The sequence below is a fragment of the Chelonia mydas genome, chromosome 4 (genome assembly GCF_015237465.2).
Source record: "Chelonia mydas isolate rCheMyd1 chromosome 4, rCheMyd1.pri.v2, whole genome shotgun sequence".
Taxonomy (NCBI): Eukaryota; Metazoa; Chordata; order Testudines; family Cheloniidae; genus Chelonia; species Chelonia mydas.
In genome coordinates, this window is record NC_057852.1 from 103,916,116 (window position 1) to 103,932,832 (window position 16,717).

Sequence of the window (16,717 nt, forward strand, 5' to 3'; positions counted from 1 at the left end):
GAGCCTTTATCACCTAATGAATATTCTTAAATATGTACATGTATTTATTAAAAAGAAAAGGAGGACTTGTGGCACCTTAGAGACTAACACATTTATTTGAGCATAAGCTTTCCGATGAAGTGAGCTGTAGCTCACAAAAGCTTATGCTCAAATAAATGTGTTAGTCTCTAAGGTGCCAAAAGTACTCCTTTTCTTTTTGCGAATACAGACTAACACGCCTGCTACTCTGCCTTGTGCAGAAGGTGCCTGCGTTGTGCAGGAGGTCAGACTAGATGATCATAATGGTCCCTTCTGACTTAAATATCTATGAATCTATGAAACCATGTGTTTATTAGTAATCAAAGAATTAATCAGCAGAACACACACACATCTAATGCTCAACCCTACCAATTAAACAGATGGACATCTCCTGATGGCCAGTCAGTGTCACGTTGTCTGTGGCTCTAACTTCTCCACAGTTGGGTCATGCAGGGGTTAAATAGTTCTAGCAGCTTTGGTCTTGAGCTGTATCCCTGAGTTAAGTTCCAACAAGCTTGTCTTCTGACCCTCATATAATTAAAATGAGGATTTCTCTTAGCTACTTTTAAGTAAAATAATTGGTTAAGGCATAGATATCCAAAAACACTAACCAATTGTACCTCATGTATTACTATGCAAGGGTTCACATGCCAAAGACCGCCTACTCATTAACTTTTGTGTTTTTCAAAGTTAGTAAAAAAAACTTCTCAAGGTCTACTCATCTTTATGCTTTGCTAGTGGGATATACTGTCAGCGTAGCATTGCTTAATCAGCAGTAGACTGTGACTTTTTGCTTCCGTAAAGTACACTTTCTAACTATGTAAAATTTGTCTAGCAACAGCAAAACTGCATACTTATTATCAGAAAGAAACCACAGAAACTGAAGGTTAGCTTGTCCATTCTCTCCCCATTCTCATGACTTCATGAATATATACCCATCTCCTGTTAGTAATGCTGCAGCTGATACTTTTCTATCTGCCTACGCCAAGGCAAAGTTGTCCTGACTCTATAGTTTTGTTTCCAACTTATGGTGGCTGAACATACAAGATGGCTGAGGGTTATGCTAAGTCCATACATAAGATGGCTGTAAGTTATGTCAAGTCCAGGCCTCTCATTACAGAGAGAGAGAGAGAGAGAGAGAGAGAGTGAGTGAGTGTGTGTGTGTGTGTGTGTGTATCCTCTCATGGATTGGTAACAGGTTAAAAGATAAGAAACAAAGGGTAGGAATAAATGGTCAGTTTTCAGAATGGAGAGAGATAAATAGTGGGGTCCCACAGGGGTCTGTACTGGGACCAGTCCTATTCAACATATTCATTAATTATCTGGATAAAGGGGTAAACTGAGGAGGCAAAATTTGCAGAGGATACAAAACTACTCAAGACAATTAAGTCCCAGGCAGACTGCGAAGAGCTACAAAAGGATCTCTCAAAACTGGGTGAATGGGCATCAAAATGGCAGATGAAATTCAATGTGGATAAATGCAACACAATGGAAAACATAATCCCAACTATACATATAAAATGATGGGGTCTAAAATAGCTATTACCACTCAAGAAAGATCTTGGCGTCATTGTGAATAGTTCTCTGAAAACATCCACTCGATGTGCTGCGGCAGTCAAAAAAGTGAACAGAATTTTGGAAATCATTAAGAAAGGGATAGATAATAAAGCAGAAAATATCATGCCTCTATATAAATCCATAGTATGCCCACATCTTGAATACTGCCTGCAGATGTGGTCGCCCCATCTCAAAGAAGATATTTTGGAATTGGAAAAGGTTCAGAAAAGGGAAACAAAAATGATTAAGGGTATGGAATGGCTGCTATATAAGGAGAGATTAATAGGACTGGGACTTTTCAGCTTGGAAAAGAGATGACTAAGAGAGGATATGATAGAGGTCTATAAAATCACAACTGGTGTGGAGAAAGTAAATAAGGAAGTGTTATTTACTCCTCACAACACAAGAACTAGGGGTCACCAATTGAAAATTAATAGGCAACATGTTTAAAAAAAAAAAAGGAAGTATTTTTCACACAAACACACAATCAACCTGTGGAACTCCTTGCCAGAGGATGTTGTGAAGGCCAAGACTATAATAGGATCAAATAAAAAGAACTAGATAAATTCATGGAGGATAGGTCCATGAATGGCTACTAACCAGGATGGGCAGGGATGGTGTCCCTAGCCTGTTTTCCAGAAGCTGGAAATGAGCGACAGTGAATGGATCACTTGATGATTACCTTTTCATTCCCTCTGGGACACCTGGAATTGGCCACTATCTGAAAACAGGATACTGGGCTAGATGGACCTTTGGTCTGACCCGGTATGGCTGTTCTTATGTTCTTACTGAAAACCTGCCTCATTCATTGTGCACATTCCAATCTGCACACTAATTGAGAAAGAAGGCCTGTGAAAATACCAGAGTGCAGTTATTGTATATAAAGGCTGTTAAACAAAAAGGGAAAGAGTTAAGGTTGCATGTGCACCCTTGAACTTGGCATTTCTTGACTTTCTTAGTTCTTCACTAAGGAACCTTAATGTTCTATGGATTATTTATTACAGGTTTATATACATTTGATGGGAAGTAAGTGACTGTTTGAAATCCTGTGCTTTTGATAGGCAGAATATGCTACTAATGAGCGGTTTTAATACAAAAGTGTACATAAACAACTTCATGAGAATGCTTCTTACCCTTGCATATTTTTGAAATATTTTAAAATAATATAAAGTGAAGGAAATTGTACTTGATGTTTTAACATTTGCTAGGCAAGGGGATACGAAATTCAACTTTATTTTTATTTGTGTTTGTTTGGCTGGTTACAGGCCCAGTGAAAAAGAAGATGGCAGATGAATACCACGGCTATACATTTGTAGCCTCTTATTTCATAGGTAATGAGCAGTCAAGTCTTAGTGAAGGCAGGTGATGAGTTTTGTGGGGTGTTAGTTTCCAGAACTCTTTCTAGGTATCTTGTACAGCCTAGACACCAGTGATCAATGGCTCCATGTCTAGTTGGCAGCCGGTGTCAAGTGGAGTGCCCCAGGGGTTGGTCCTGGGGCCGGTTTTGTTCAATATCTTCATAAATGATCTGGAGGATGGTGTGGATTGCACTCTCAGCAAATTTGCGGATGATACTAAACTGGGAGGAGTGGTAGATACGCTGGAGGGGAGGGATAGGATACAGAAGGACCTAGACAAATTGGAGGATTGGGCCAAAAGAAATCTGATGAGGTTCAATAAGGATAAGTGCAGGGTCCTACACTTAGGATGGAAGAATCCAATGCACCGCTACAGACTAGGGACCGAATGGCTAGGCAGCAGTTCTGCGGAAAAGGACCTAGGGGTGACAGTGGACGAGAAGCTGGATATGAGTCAGCAGTGTGCCCTTGTTGCCAAGAAGGCCAATGGCATTTTGGGATGTATAAGTAGGGGCATAGCGAGCAGATCGAGGGACGTGATCGTTCCCCTCTATTCGACACTGGTGAGGCCTCATCTGGAGTACTGTGTCCAGTTTTGGGCCCCACACTACAAGAAGGATGTGGATAAATTGGAGAGAGTCCAGCGAAGGGCAACAAAAATGATTAGGGGTCTAGAGCACATGACTTATGAGGAGAGGCTGAGGGAGCTGGGATTGTTTAGTCTGCAGAAGAGAAGAATGAGGGGGGATTTGATAGCTGCTTTCAACTACCTGAAAGGGGGTTCCAAAGAGGATGGCTCTAGACTGTTCTCAATGGTAGCAGATGACAGAACGAGGAGTAATGGTCTCAAGTTGCAATGGGGGAGGTTTAGATTGGATATTAGGAAAAACTTTTTCACTAAGAGGGTGGTGAAACACTGGAATGCGTTACCTAGGGAGGTGGTAGAATCTCCTTCCTTAGAGGTTTTTAAGGTCAGGCTTGACAAAGCCCTGGCTGGGATGATTTAACTGGGAATTGGTCCTGCTTCGAGCAGGGGGTTGGACTAGATGACCTTCTGGGGTCCCTTCCAACCCTGATATTCTATGATTCTATGATCATTCCAGATCAATCAGCTTCTACACTGTTGATAAGATTTTGTTAAAAATGAGAATCCAAGATTCCAATAGGAGGTATACTAAACATGGTCTAGTGTGAATGTAGTTTGTCATTTATTTATTAATAAATAATATATCAGATACGTAGTTTTCCCACCCCCTTGAAAGTTTAAGGAGGTTAACAAGACCCAAGAAGAATGTTGAAAAAGGATGTAAAAAAAGTGAAAGGTAAATACTGTGATGCAGGGGTGGCGGGGGGGACAAGAATGGGGGGAAAACAACAAAAAACACAAGGTCTAAAATTAGATACCTGTTCTTAAGGTATGTGGCAGTTCTCTTTTTTTTTTTATTAAGAATCTACAAATTAAAGTGACAGATAATACCATGTTTGACAGCTTTGCTTTTCAGTTGTATTTGGAATGATGCTTGACAATTTCAGTGGATATGATTAAATTGTTGTTGACACATTTTAATTATTATATAATGCTGCAGTCATTTCACTGAACTTCAGGGGGTAAAGATGTCATCAATTACCGCACTCAGCTTGAGTTTATTTAAACAAATGATTTTCTATTTCTTGATACATAAACTATGTGCTTTTTATTCCTGTGTAATATTTACAGGAGTTTCTCATTTGGGTTATAAAATATCCTGCACTAACCATATGTATTAAAAATCAATGCTACAAAGGACAGCGATTATGGACACCCTTTAGAAACACATATACATTTGTGGAAAACTCAGTGCCGCTATTCACTGAGCAAAGCAATATGTTTAACACTGCAGCTCTCAGGCACTGTAAGCCTCTAGTAACAGAACACAGAAACAATTTTAGCTCATGGGTCTTAAAGCTCCCCCTACTGATATGGCTTAGTCTCAGTGTAATACTTTTATAAAGCAATGGGAAAAAAATAAAAGCCACAGACCTGACAAAAAGAAAGGTTACCCCGCTATCTGACCAAAAATATTAACCGTTTTAAATAGTTCATCTCATAGGTAACTTTAAATCCAGAACACTCAGCCTTGATACACATATGCATAAACTTAGACAGGAGCACAAACTTTGATGCACAAAGACATGCACCATACTCTTATTTATATAGCTCTGTAAGTGTTGCTGCTGTGTCCAACAGATGAAATTGGAATAAACGATTAATAATTTCATATCTTGCCCTGGATTTTACATACCAACTTCCTGACATTTTTTGTTTATTATCATTCATTAATTATGCATTGAGGTTGGAGTAGCAAATACATTCTAAGCACCAATGAAGACATGCTTCCTGCCAAAGAATGTACACTCTAAAAGCAAAAAGGCAAGTGGGATGTAACACATTAGCACACATTTCTTGTTTGCGTTCTCACTTCTGATTATTTTTTCTTGCTGATCTCTTTAATGATGAATACATAAATACAAAACATCTTCTACACAACTAAATAAAGGGATACGGATATTAAAGTGCAACGTCTCTAGTATGGTAATGATTTGTGATTAGAACTAACTTATAAAACACAAATAATATATGGAGAAAATGATTACCTGGTGCTGAGCAGAAGCATACACAGGCTGAGATTTTCAAAGTCACCTAAGGAATTTGGACACCCAATTCCCACTGAAATTAATATATTAAAATGAATTGGAATTGAGTTTCTATCACCCATGGGCAGCTTTTAAAATTTCAGTCTTTCTGCTAAAGCTGAATTGCTCTCAATTATGTAAATACAAATTTGTTTTTGTTTTGGCTCTAGTGTTTATATATAAAACACCACTTATGATATCAAGGCCTTTATGCCTTTTTTTTTTAATCTGGAGAAGGCATAGCTATTCCAGGATCTGTGAATTGTCTGGCTTCATGAGTGCGAATTTTCTATCTTTATAAGCTATTCTACCTAAGAATATCAGAAATACATGGTTATGTACTGGCAGATAAGAGGGTTGTACAGACAATCCTTTTAAATGTGTTTAATAAATAAATTACTATAAAAAAAGCTTTGTTAAAGTCTATATTGAAGAGGTATTGAAAAAAAAAACTCAGGACATTTGTCAGTACTCAGTCTGACTCAAAAGGTTAAAGAGATAGGGTGGGTGAGGTAAGATCTTTTATTGGGCCAACTTCTTTTGGTGAGAGACAAGCTTTAGAGCCACACAGAGCTCTTCTTTGGGCCTAGGAAATATATCCATAGTGTCACAGCTAAATACAAGGTGGAATGGATTGTTTAGCATGAGTAGTTAACACATATTTCAAGGGGCCATTCAAGGTGAAGTGGCCCATTAAGACCTCTCCAGTCATGGGAGGAGAGAAGAGGAAAAGAAAGGAGGGGAAGGGAGGCAGGGGGGTTGTTAGTGGGTTATAGATTGGATTTATGGCTTAATAACAGTTTCTCTATTTAGTTGATGATTTTTATGGTCAAGCAAAGTTTTGAATTTAAGCTCCCAGGCTTGTGTTTTGAAGGTGTTAAAACATAATGCCCACCAGAGGGGGTATAGTATTATTAAACTAGATCCAAGCAAAGAATCAATGAGATGGCAATGGACTGTGATAGATACACAACAAAAATATTGACTAGAGAGACAAATCCGTATCCCAAACCTTCTTCTCCATACCCAGTCTGCCCACTGTATAGGTATCATATTTTTAGCATTAATATCAAAGATGCTGCTTTGGAAGAGTCTTGCTGATAGGTCCTTGTTACCATTTCCTGCCGAGTTATTGACCTGGCAGGTCAGACTACACTTGTCTTTGCTTCTCTGGCAGTACAGCTACCAAAGCGATAGAAAAAAATATTAATGGAATTACTGCTTTAGATGCTCTCACACAGAGCCCTCACTATGAGTGGATCATGTTGGCGTGCGCTCACCGGACTCATTTCATTGTCTAATTCTCTAGGCTCTACAATTTTTCCTGACTTATCCTTGCTCCATTTTCCTGGCTTTTTTCCTAGGTCTGTTTGCTAATTCACTCTTTAGTGTCTTTTATATGGATCTCAGATAGACCTAAAAACTGTATAATAACTAAGGCTAAGATTTTGTCATAGTTCTTTTTAGTAAAAGTCAGAGAGGTCACGGGCAATAAACAAAAATTCAAGGAAGCCACATTCTGTCTGTGACTTTGCTGCTGTGGCTCCATGATTTCCCCCACCATCATGGTGGCTGGAAGCTGTGGGGTCCCCCCTCTGCTTGCAGCAGCAGGGTGACCATATTTTCCAAAGAGAAAAGGAGACACCTCCAGTTGTTCCTGGACCTTTGCATGTGGAATCTCTGGTGATATCACTGCAGTACTGGAGTGCCTCACAAAGGTCAATTAATGGATCCTCACAATAATTTTGTGAGTCAGAAGAATGCTACTAACCCACTCTTACAGATGGGGAACTGAGGCCCAAGATTAAGTCACTTGCCCAGACTCACATAGGAGGCATGTGGCACAGGCAGAATCTCTACCCTAATCTTCTAAGCCCCATTCCCAAGAGTAGAAACAAAGGGGAATGTGGTGGGGATGCTAATAGAGCTCTGTCCCCATCTCCCTAACTTGATTAAACACTAGCCATGGCATTTCCTTTCCCTTGGCTTATGCACCGAGAGTTACCCCACTGGTATCACTCTACTGTCTTTAAGACAAGCCTAGCCTTCTCCTCTTTGCCTTTGTTTTTGTAGAAATATAGATCTGATTTACCTTAAATGGAAAAAATATTGAAAATAAAATTCAAAAATGCTTTGAAAAAGCCTATTCTTCACCTTGACAAGGCTGTGAGAAGGCAGTCAATCATTTCCAGCCATATAGGTCACCTTAACAGGTCCCTTAAGTGCACTTTAAATTTTTTAGCTCCCTCAAACCTCTTCTATTCTTGGAACTCTCTCAAGAAAAAAAAATTACTAGGAGCTATTAAAACTAGATTTTCAAATATGTCAAAACAAACTGACTCTGCAAGAGGAAAGTCTTGTAAAATGTCCTCATACCATCAACAATTCAAATTCTTTCACCAGCAGGAGACATGTCTTTCTCAGCTCCATAATGCTAAAAATCAGCAAGTCTTATGACTCTGCATTTCCATCTCATGCCAACTGCAATTACAACTGGTAGACACTGAGACGTTCAAACAAATGTAAGACTGGGTACATGGACTGGAAACTCTCGATCACTATTTATTACAAAGCAAGCAGACAAAAATATAAAGAGCTAGATGATTATAGCCCTTGTTTAATAAAGTCTCCATAAGGCAGGTGCATTATTTTGACTCCTGTATACAAATGAACTAGTTTAGTATGTCATACCAAATTTTCCTTTTCATATGAGAGAGCTAGAGAGAGATTTTTTAACTCATTAACTTTTATGTAAGATAACTGGGTGAGGTTTTTTTAATCAGTTTGTTTTCTTGGTTCTGAAATATTGCATAGTACAATGAAGAATTTGATGTTGTTCATCTTATTCTCTTTATTAAAATGACAGGTGCCATAAAACTAAATAAAGACCTGATATTTCAAACAGTTTAAACACACAATTATATGTGCACAATGTGTCCCTAATTTATGTGTGTAATTATTTATCACAATTAGATGTCTCCACATATCTGTACCAAACTGCGTGCAATAATGACTAGCCTGCAGAGATTGCCTGTGCAGATTTGGCATGCGGTGGCATACACTTGCCAGTGTAACTTGTTTGGCTCTCACAAGATGACAATAAGTATATATTGACATATGATCCTAAAAGTACGGTCTTAATATTGATCACACAAGTCAGCAATATTTCTTAAAGCCCATGCTTAAGAATGCAAGTGCATCCTGGTTCAGCCTGATTACTGTAGGAGCCACATATTTTTAATGTTCTCTCTCTAGTTTATACAGTATACAATTTGTTAACAATCACCACTTTTTTAAAATAAGCAGTGGAATAATTCATTATCGTCATCCTTGAATCTCTCTCCCCCCACCCCCCTTTTTTGTTGCCCTAAAACAGATGTAGCACAAAGTGAAATTATCTTACAGTTCTCTGATTTGCAGTCTGTAGAATGTGTAAATTATGTGGTAATAATATATTAAGTCCTGAAGAATTTTCATGGTGGTTCATCTATATGAGAGCTGATTTATGAGGCAATACAAACCCAGTCTTGTGCAGCCAGATCTAACCTGAAAAATATAGGAAGAAAAAAATACTGAACACACTGAGAGTTGATAATATAAAAAAAATCTCAAAGACCTAGTTTTTATTTTTCCTAGGCAACAAAAAGCTTTCCTTCCTTGTCTGTTTTTCTGAAGGGGGGAGGGCACAAAAAACACCCCCAAACACCACCACCCCACCACACACACAATGCATGTTACTTACAGAATTATGCAGAGTAATAAATAGAATGCACCACAACCACAGTACAATATTGATGCTTTTTTCTGATGATTATATCACATGCAAGTAAACAGCTTTGGCCAAATGTTCCCCCACCACTTCTACAAACAACTGAACCCAGTGTGTGTTGGGCCAGCTCTGCAGCATGTTCTCCATCTCCTGCAAAAGGCCTCTTTGGATGTTTGGGGGAACTGGGCTCTGAGCAAATAGTGGGCCTGGGAAATTGCAGAGCTTCTACCGCAACTTTACTCTGAATTAGTAATCCTTCGAAGTCTAATAATAATAATAAACAATGTCTGAATATTATATTATTATTAGACTTTGAAGGATTAGATTTTTATTGGCAAATTTCAGAAAGTGTTGATTACATTGTACACACACAAACCAACAAAAACATTCTATTTATAATAAAATTTTACAGATAGGTAAATGAAGAAAATGCTGCTTGAAAACTGAAGTTTGATATTTATTTTGTATATTTTGATATACAATGTTGACAATTTGTGTTTTAACCATTATAAAGCTTTAACTCTTTGAATCTCAGGGCCTACTGTCATTAAATAAATTATTGTCTGACCCAGTGCCCCATAATTGCCCATGACTGAACATTTAAATAGATAAAAATGAAAAAATGCTTAAAAATAAACATTGGTATTAAATGTCAAAATTATATACTATAAAAGAAAATTAATTTGGCCAAGCCTGATTGTTATTTCTATTGCCTTTGCCTGGGATTTGGGGATTGTTGCATGTTGGTTTCTCTTGTTGTTTGACTGTGGCACATAATAGCTTAGTCTTCTGAGGGCTGTCATACCTTGGTCTGTCATGACTCTGGTTGCTGGGCTCGGTGCAGGGGTGTCCGGTGGCGTGTGTTATACAGGAGGTTAGACGAAATGATCTTCTGGCTTTGAACTATATGTTGCAATAGATCTTAGGGATCCCACTCAAGGATCAAAGCCTAACTGCACTATACAAACAAACAAGAAAAGGCAGTCACTTTACTGGAGTGCTTACAAACTAGGTTTATGACTTGACACAACATATGGATGAAACAGACAAAGGGGGTAACAGGAAGTTGGGAGAGGGAGGTAGCAAAACATTAGTGGGAGCAATTTCTTTTATCTTTCACCACGATGAAGCATACTCAAATGCAAAAGTTCAGTATGGTACTTTAAATATAAAAGTCAATACTTTATTGAGGGTTCAGTTCCTTTATTGATAAGATATCAGATAACGAGGCTCATTCTATTAATCAAAGATAGATCAGCACAATACAAACCGGTAATGTATTATCCGATCTGGCGAACAGGCTTAAAGCAGTTACATCTTCACTCTTCCCACATTATGAGCTCAGTTCTGCCCATATTTATATTCCCCATTGTTTACAACAGATAGAAAATTCTAAAGATTCTATAAACTCTCTCTTATTTAGGTTTTATACATATTTTTCAGAGTATAGACATCTGTTCCAACCCTCTCTGGCACACTGCACCAGCCATACCTAACACACAGTTCATATTTGGTAAGCCTCAAGAGAACATATGTATTGTTTCTGAGAGATTCAACTTAGATAAACGGTATATAACCTCTTTCCTTTACTACTAGCAACTTTCCACAATACAGCTTAGCATGAGTACAAAGCATTCTGGGAGTATAGTATATAGCCTAAATACAAAGAATTTTGGTATTATATGATATTGACTAACTTAAAATGGATTATTTTCTCATATTATCATAAGTAAATAAAATGCAAATTGCATCACAGTTTTAGAAACAATTGCTAAAATACATCTCAATCAGCAAGCATTATTCATGGGCAAACTACACAGTCAGATGATCTTAAATAACTCTCCTTGAAGTCCATGATATTTGTATTTACAGAGCTGAGGGCAAAATTTGACCCTTACAAGTTTTGAAACACCCTTCAAAATTATTTAATTGAGTAAATGAAAGTAGGATCCAAGATAATCTATTACTTTTTATTCTTTTCCTGAGTTTTCACAGCTAGTTGTAATATACTGTTTAAAGCAAATATTGCAGGTTGTTTCTTTGCTGAGAAAAGTCAAATGAAATGACCTTATTTTATCTTTTTATCCTGCTTTTGAAGCTTCTTTTTGAACAGAAGATCAATCCATTTACTCATCGTAGCTGTATGAAAGTCACAAATTTGTCTGAGTAAAACTTCTGGTACTATGTGGTAATTCTGAATATGCAGAATACTATCATTTGCAACATTTAAAATCAAAGAAATTAATAGGCATTTTAAAACCAGAAAGATTAACAGCAGTACAATGGCTAGATCTTCAGCTGTGGCCAAGGAGCAGTCAGTACTGTTGGAAGGTATACGGGATGGGTACAAAGGAGACTTTAAACCACTTTTTCACTCCCCAAATCCTGGGTTTGCTCCCAGTCAGGCTTCTCTAATTTTTGCCAGATGCTTATGACCTCAAGGAGGTATTATAGAAGCTGGTGTTCACAAGGGTACAGGGCCAGCCCTCACACACTAACCACAGGAAAGTGGATGGTATGGAAGTTGCTACAGAGATTACTCCCTCTGATACGGATTCACTCTAGTTAGAGGGAGTGTAGCGAGGTCAAGACTCGCCAGCATAGCGCCTCCTACTGGTCATCTCAGGAATTAGCTCTTTCTGAGCATATTGAGTTCCCTCTGCAAGCTGGTGTCTCACCTGCCACGGTGTCCCTCCCAGACCCCAGTGCCCTTTACCTTAGGGTTCTGCCCCAGCAGTACCCCCACACTCTGGATCTCCCCTCCCAGGGGAACCCCCAACCCTCTAAGCCCACCTTGCCTCAGTGGCTACTGCCAGTCATCATCTGTCCCCCCTACCCCTGGGGGGGACTGCAGTCTATAATGGACACTCATCATTGGCAAGGGGGCAGGACCTGCTGCCTTTGCCTATCCCCGTGCTGCCCCTCTGCAGCTCCAGTACCTTTCGTAGACCTTCAGCAAGGCCTGCAGCCCAGGGGTTTACCAAGCTGGAGCTCCCCAGCTCCCTTTGCCCTTCCCCAGCACTGCTTTGCTCTGCTTCAGGTACCTTGCTCCCAAGCAGCTAGTCCTTCCCACTCCAGGGCTAGAGCGAGACTCTTACAGTTCCTAGCCCACAGCCTTCTTATCAGGGCCAGCTGGGCCCTGATTGAGCTGGCCACACCTGTGGTCAGCTACTCACTCAGATGCTCTCACTGCTTTTAACCCCAGCCTACTGGAGTGGGGCAGCCACTCCACTACAGTGAGTAAATATGGATTTAGTAGCCTACGTTTTTCACTGGCTATTTTTGAAAATCTTAGCCCAGTGGTTTTCAACCTGTGGTCCCAGTAGGTCTTAGATTTCCAATGGAGTCCACACTTCCATTTGATATTTTTTAGCTGTTCGCAAATGAAAAAAAGGTTGAAAACCACTGTCCTAACCTAAACATCTTTATGGCAATAAACAATAAATACCTCTTCATTTGAATTTCTATTCAATAGATAAAGATCAATCAGCAAGGGTATTAAGAAGGAGTGAGAATGGATACATTATCTCTGATGTCAAAAGCCTGCTGGGTAAGTGAGAAGAAGTGAGAGATGTGGTATGAGCAAAAAGAAAGAGACTGAGGATTGGCTGATTTACCTGATATCATAGTCCTAATGCTACCCATTTCCAGGTACCCAAATGACATTCTGGCAAAGCAGTAACACAATAATGAGGAGGTGGGAGGATCTGCCATATTTCTACCCCTTAACAATGAGATTTCAGCCTCTAGAGCCCTTCCCTGCTGCAATGAAACACCCCAGCAGTGGGAAAAGACTGCAGGAGTGGCTGGATGAGATTCTGTGGCCTGTGATGTGCAGGAGGGCAGATTAGATGATCCTGATGGTGACTCTGGCCTTAAAGTAAAGGAGACTCCGGCAGTTGGGAAAGGCTCTGCCAGCTTCCCACTGCTGGAGCCATTCCCCTGGCACAGGTAAAGGCTCTGGCAATGAAGAAAGGCTCTGGCAAGGGGAAGGCAGCAGGGAAAGGCTGAGCCTCCCCCCTGCAAGATTTTTTTTCTCAGTGCAGTGAAAAGCCCTGGGAGCAGGGACCTGCTGAATTCATCTTGCTGTTTCCCCTCTGAGCCTTTTACTGACATGTGTAGCTACACGCCACAATAGGGGCACAGATGGGTTTTTACTGCAGCATGTAGCTACACGTACACTACACACTGCCTCCAGTGGCAGGTACTATTCTAGGTAGCCTTATTCTAACTTATAATCATTAGTAACTTAATTTGGAAAAATAATGTCTAAGGCATGGAAGCAGGGTGTAGCATAGGTGTGCAGTAAATTATTACTTTATTTGTACCCCAGTAGTGTTAGAGGCTCTATCAGAGATTGGGGTGACATGACATAAGTAAGAATCAATTCCTGCCCTGAAGAATGTACAGTCTAAATTCACATGACAACAAAGGGGAAGGGTGTGGTTAAGAGAAGTAAAGAGAAGTGAAATGATTTGCTTACAGTCACACAGAAGGTCAGTGTCAGTGCCAGGGATAGTGTCAGCTTTCCTTTCTCTTCCCCAGTGCTCCATCCAGCAGGGCCTGCTGCCTCTTGAGTAGGGTTAGCTTTTGTGTCTTGCTTTGGATTTGTTTTCCTCTACTTCTTGAGCTATTTTCAGTTATGTAACTAAATATCTCATTAGCATTTAAAATTCAAGCTCCACCTGAGGCCAGGATAAAGACGTGATAAAAATAAATGCAACAAAGCATGTAATGTGGGATAAGGCAATGGGAAGTCACCCATACATTTCTCTTACATCTTTGGGGGCTATCAGAGCTCAACCTCACAGACTGTAAAACCAGTGCTCCCAGGGCAGCAGTGACAGTAAATCTTGAATCTAGAGCTGAGGCTTGACATGACAGGCATGCATGTAAATAATAATGAGAAAGCTAGTGTACGACAAATTACCCAGAGAATTTAAATGATAATCCCTCTACTAAATGTAAGCAATGGAAGCATTTACTACCTAGAAAATGAAAAGGTGAAAAAGCATACAGGCACTGGATGGCTCAGGGGACTGGAAATGGGACACAGAGCTTTTTACTTGTATATCACTGGTCTGAAGTTGGCCAGGTGACCACTGAATAGCTGTTTGCTGGCTAGGGTGAGTTGTGTTACCTGTCAGCTCTGTATTCTTGAACAAGGGCGCAGTATCCAGCCTGTCTGACTCACAAAGGACACCCTTGCCCCCCGCCTCTGCTTGAACCAAAACCAATCAGAAGAAAGACTTACAAAAAGCGATGAAAAGACAGTGGGGGACACACCCAAACCCCTCCAGAAAAAGGAGACAGGATTAAGGCAACTCCCCTCACCTCATTTGCATCGAAGATGGGACAGGGAGGCATCTCCATTAGCATACAGAATGGAGAACAGATATTCCAAGGCAAGAACTGCACTGAATTCTGGGACCAGAAAAGCAGGGGAGCACTGCATGGTGGGGGATCTCTGCTCCAGATGCTAGTGAACCATGCCTGCACACATCCAGCTCAGTAGTTATCAGACCAATTCTAGTAATAAATCCTTTATTGGAATCCAAAATACTGAAGCTGCCTAATTGCATTGTGGGCTCCCTCAAAGGAACACCGCCCATACCCAGAAATGATCAGTTCCTATTGTCTAGCCTGAACAAAACAACCTTGGTATATTCCCTTGAGCCATCAGTTTACCCATAAACAAATCTAGTGTTCTCCCTTGAACCACTGTTGTTTCCCTACAAAAACCCCTACTCATGCTCAAGTAAGTGCTCTGATGACTGAATCCAAAATCTGCATCAGTTCCATTGGGACGTCATCTTCTCCTGACTGATCGTGTTGGGGGCTCTGCCTGTCTCCAGTACTCCAGACCCTCAGCTACCACCACCACCTGGGAACCCCGACCAGATCAAGCTACACGGAGTGGTGAGAACCCAACTCTCTCTCTCTCTCTCTGTTTTTTTTTCTACTCTAGATATAGCTTTCTAACCCTGATTTGTGTGATCAGGTATAGTTTTCTAAACCTGACTTTTGTAATCAACTTTAAGCTAGATTTAATATTGTAACTGTTTTGTTTGTTTGGCTCTCCTTGTATGGTTATTATGTGGTAATAAGTAACTTTTATGGTTAAGCTGGTTGCTTCCCTTCCCCTCTCCTTTTCTCTCTCTTTTGTGTTTTTGGCTTCCCTCTTTGCTCTTCAGCAACTCTTCTCTTACCTAAGCTAAGGATCGCTGTAGAGCCCAAAAATCCTGTGGGGTTTGCTCATCAAGTGGGTTACTACCAGAACAATTGTAACGTGAAAGTGGGGATAGGGATGTGCTGAACCTGTGGCATAGGAAGGTGACAGCTTGGAAGTGCTGCTCGACCCAGCCTGCTGAGTCCAGGGACATATAAGGGGTTAGCTTGGGAGTGCTGATTGACCCGATCCGCTCATACATGCTCTGTTAATATGTGTGCCTGTGTTCGTCTGATTCTGGGGTTGGAGGAGCCCAGTCCTGGGAAACCTAGATCCTGCAGGATAGCTCCATTGGGAGGGAACTTGCAGAAGGGTGTAGTAGAGCTATATATGAAAACACAAGGGACACAAGCAATACATGGATAGAATTACAGAAACCCCTCTCCCCCAGAAGAGTAACCCTAATAAACGAGTGTACCCCAAAGTAATGGGCAAATCTGGTAACAAATTGGTGGAGAACATGGGGAACATGTGACCTTAATCACGTAGTAATTGTTGAATAGTTGTTGCAGAGTGGGCAAACTGAGGCACAGACCTGAGCAAACTGTCTCTTCCTTTTTCAGACTAAGCTCCTTTAGCGAGGTCCCTCTCTAATAGAAAATTTGGTAACATCCTGTAACTTTTAGGTTAAGAATCGTGCTTGGAATAACTAGCACCGTGCAATAAGGAGTTAAGAGTTGTGCCATAAAAGTAAAGATTTTAGAGCAATATTGTGACTGCAAGAAAGGGCTTTTGGTAGGGATCATTAGTGAGATAAGGGAAGTAGAGATGGCTGAAAAAACCCCTTGGTTGCTCACTTGAGACAGGAGAAAACTAACAGGTTGGAGAGATGGGTAATGAAGAAGGGGAAATGCCCCTGGGAAATGGGGTGCTTTAAGGATGAGAATCCCGTGATTGAAGCGAGTCTGAGCTTTGAACAATATTGCACAACTAATAAGCCACGTGGTAGCGCAAAGGATGTGGCTGCCCCCTGGCATTATTTTATGCATGTCTGGACATGGTTGAAATGGTAAAGGGAAGGCAGGAACTAGAGCTGGAGAAAAATAAGTTACAACAGCGTCTGAACAAATGTGAGACAGATGGGTGTGAATTTATAGCAGAAAAGCTAAAAAT

General features: G+C 40.3%; 1 long non-coding RNA gene across 1 annotated transcript; it reads right to left on the reverse strand.

The window, feature by feature from the left end:
* Positions 1-8,195: 8,195 nt before the first annotated feature.
* On the reverse strand, positions 8,196-12,482 carry LOC122465549. The gene is made up of 3 exons (XR_006290476.1): positions 12,420-12,482; positions 10,181-10,333; positions 8,196-9,152 (listed from the first exon to the last, which is right to left on the reverse strand). It is a non-coding gene; the product is annotated as an uncharacterized LOC122465549 (long non-coding RNA).
* Positions 12,483-16,717: the final 4,235 nt, after the last annotated feature.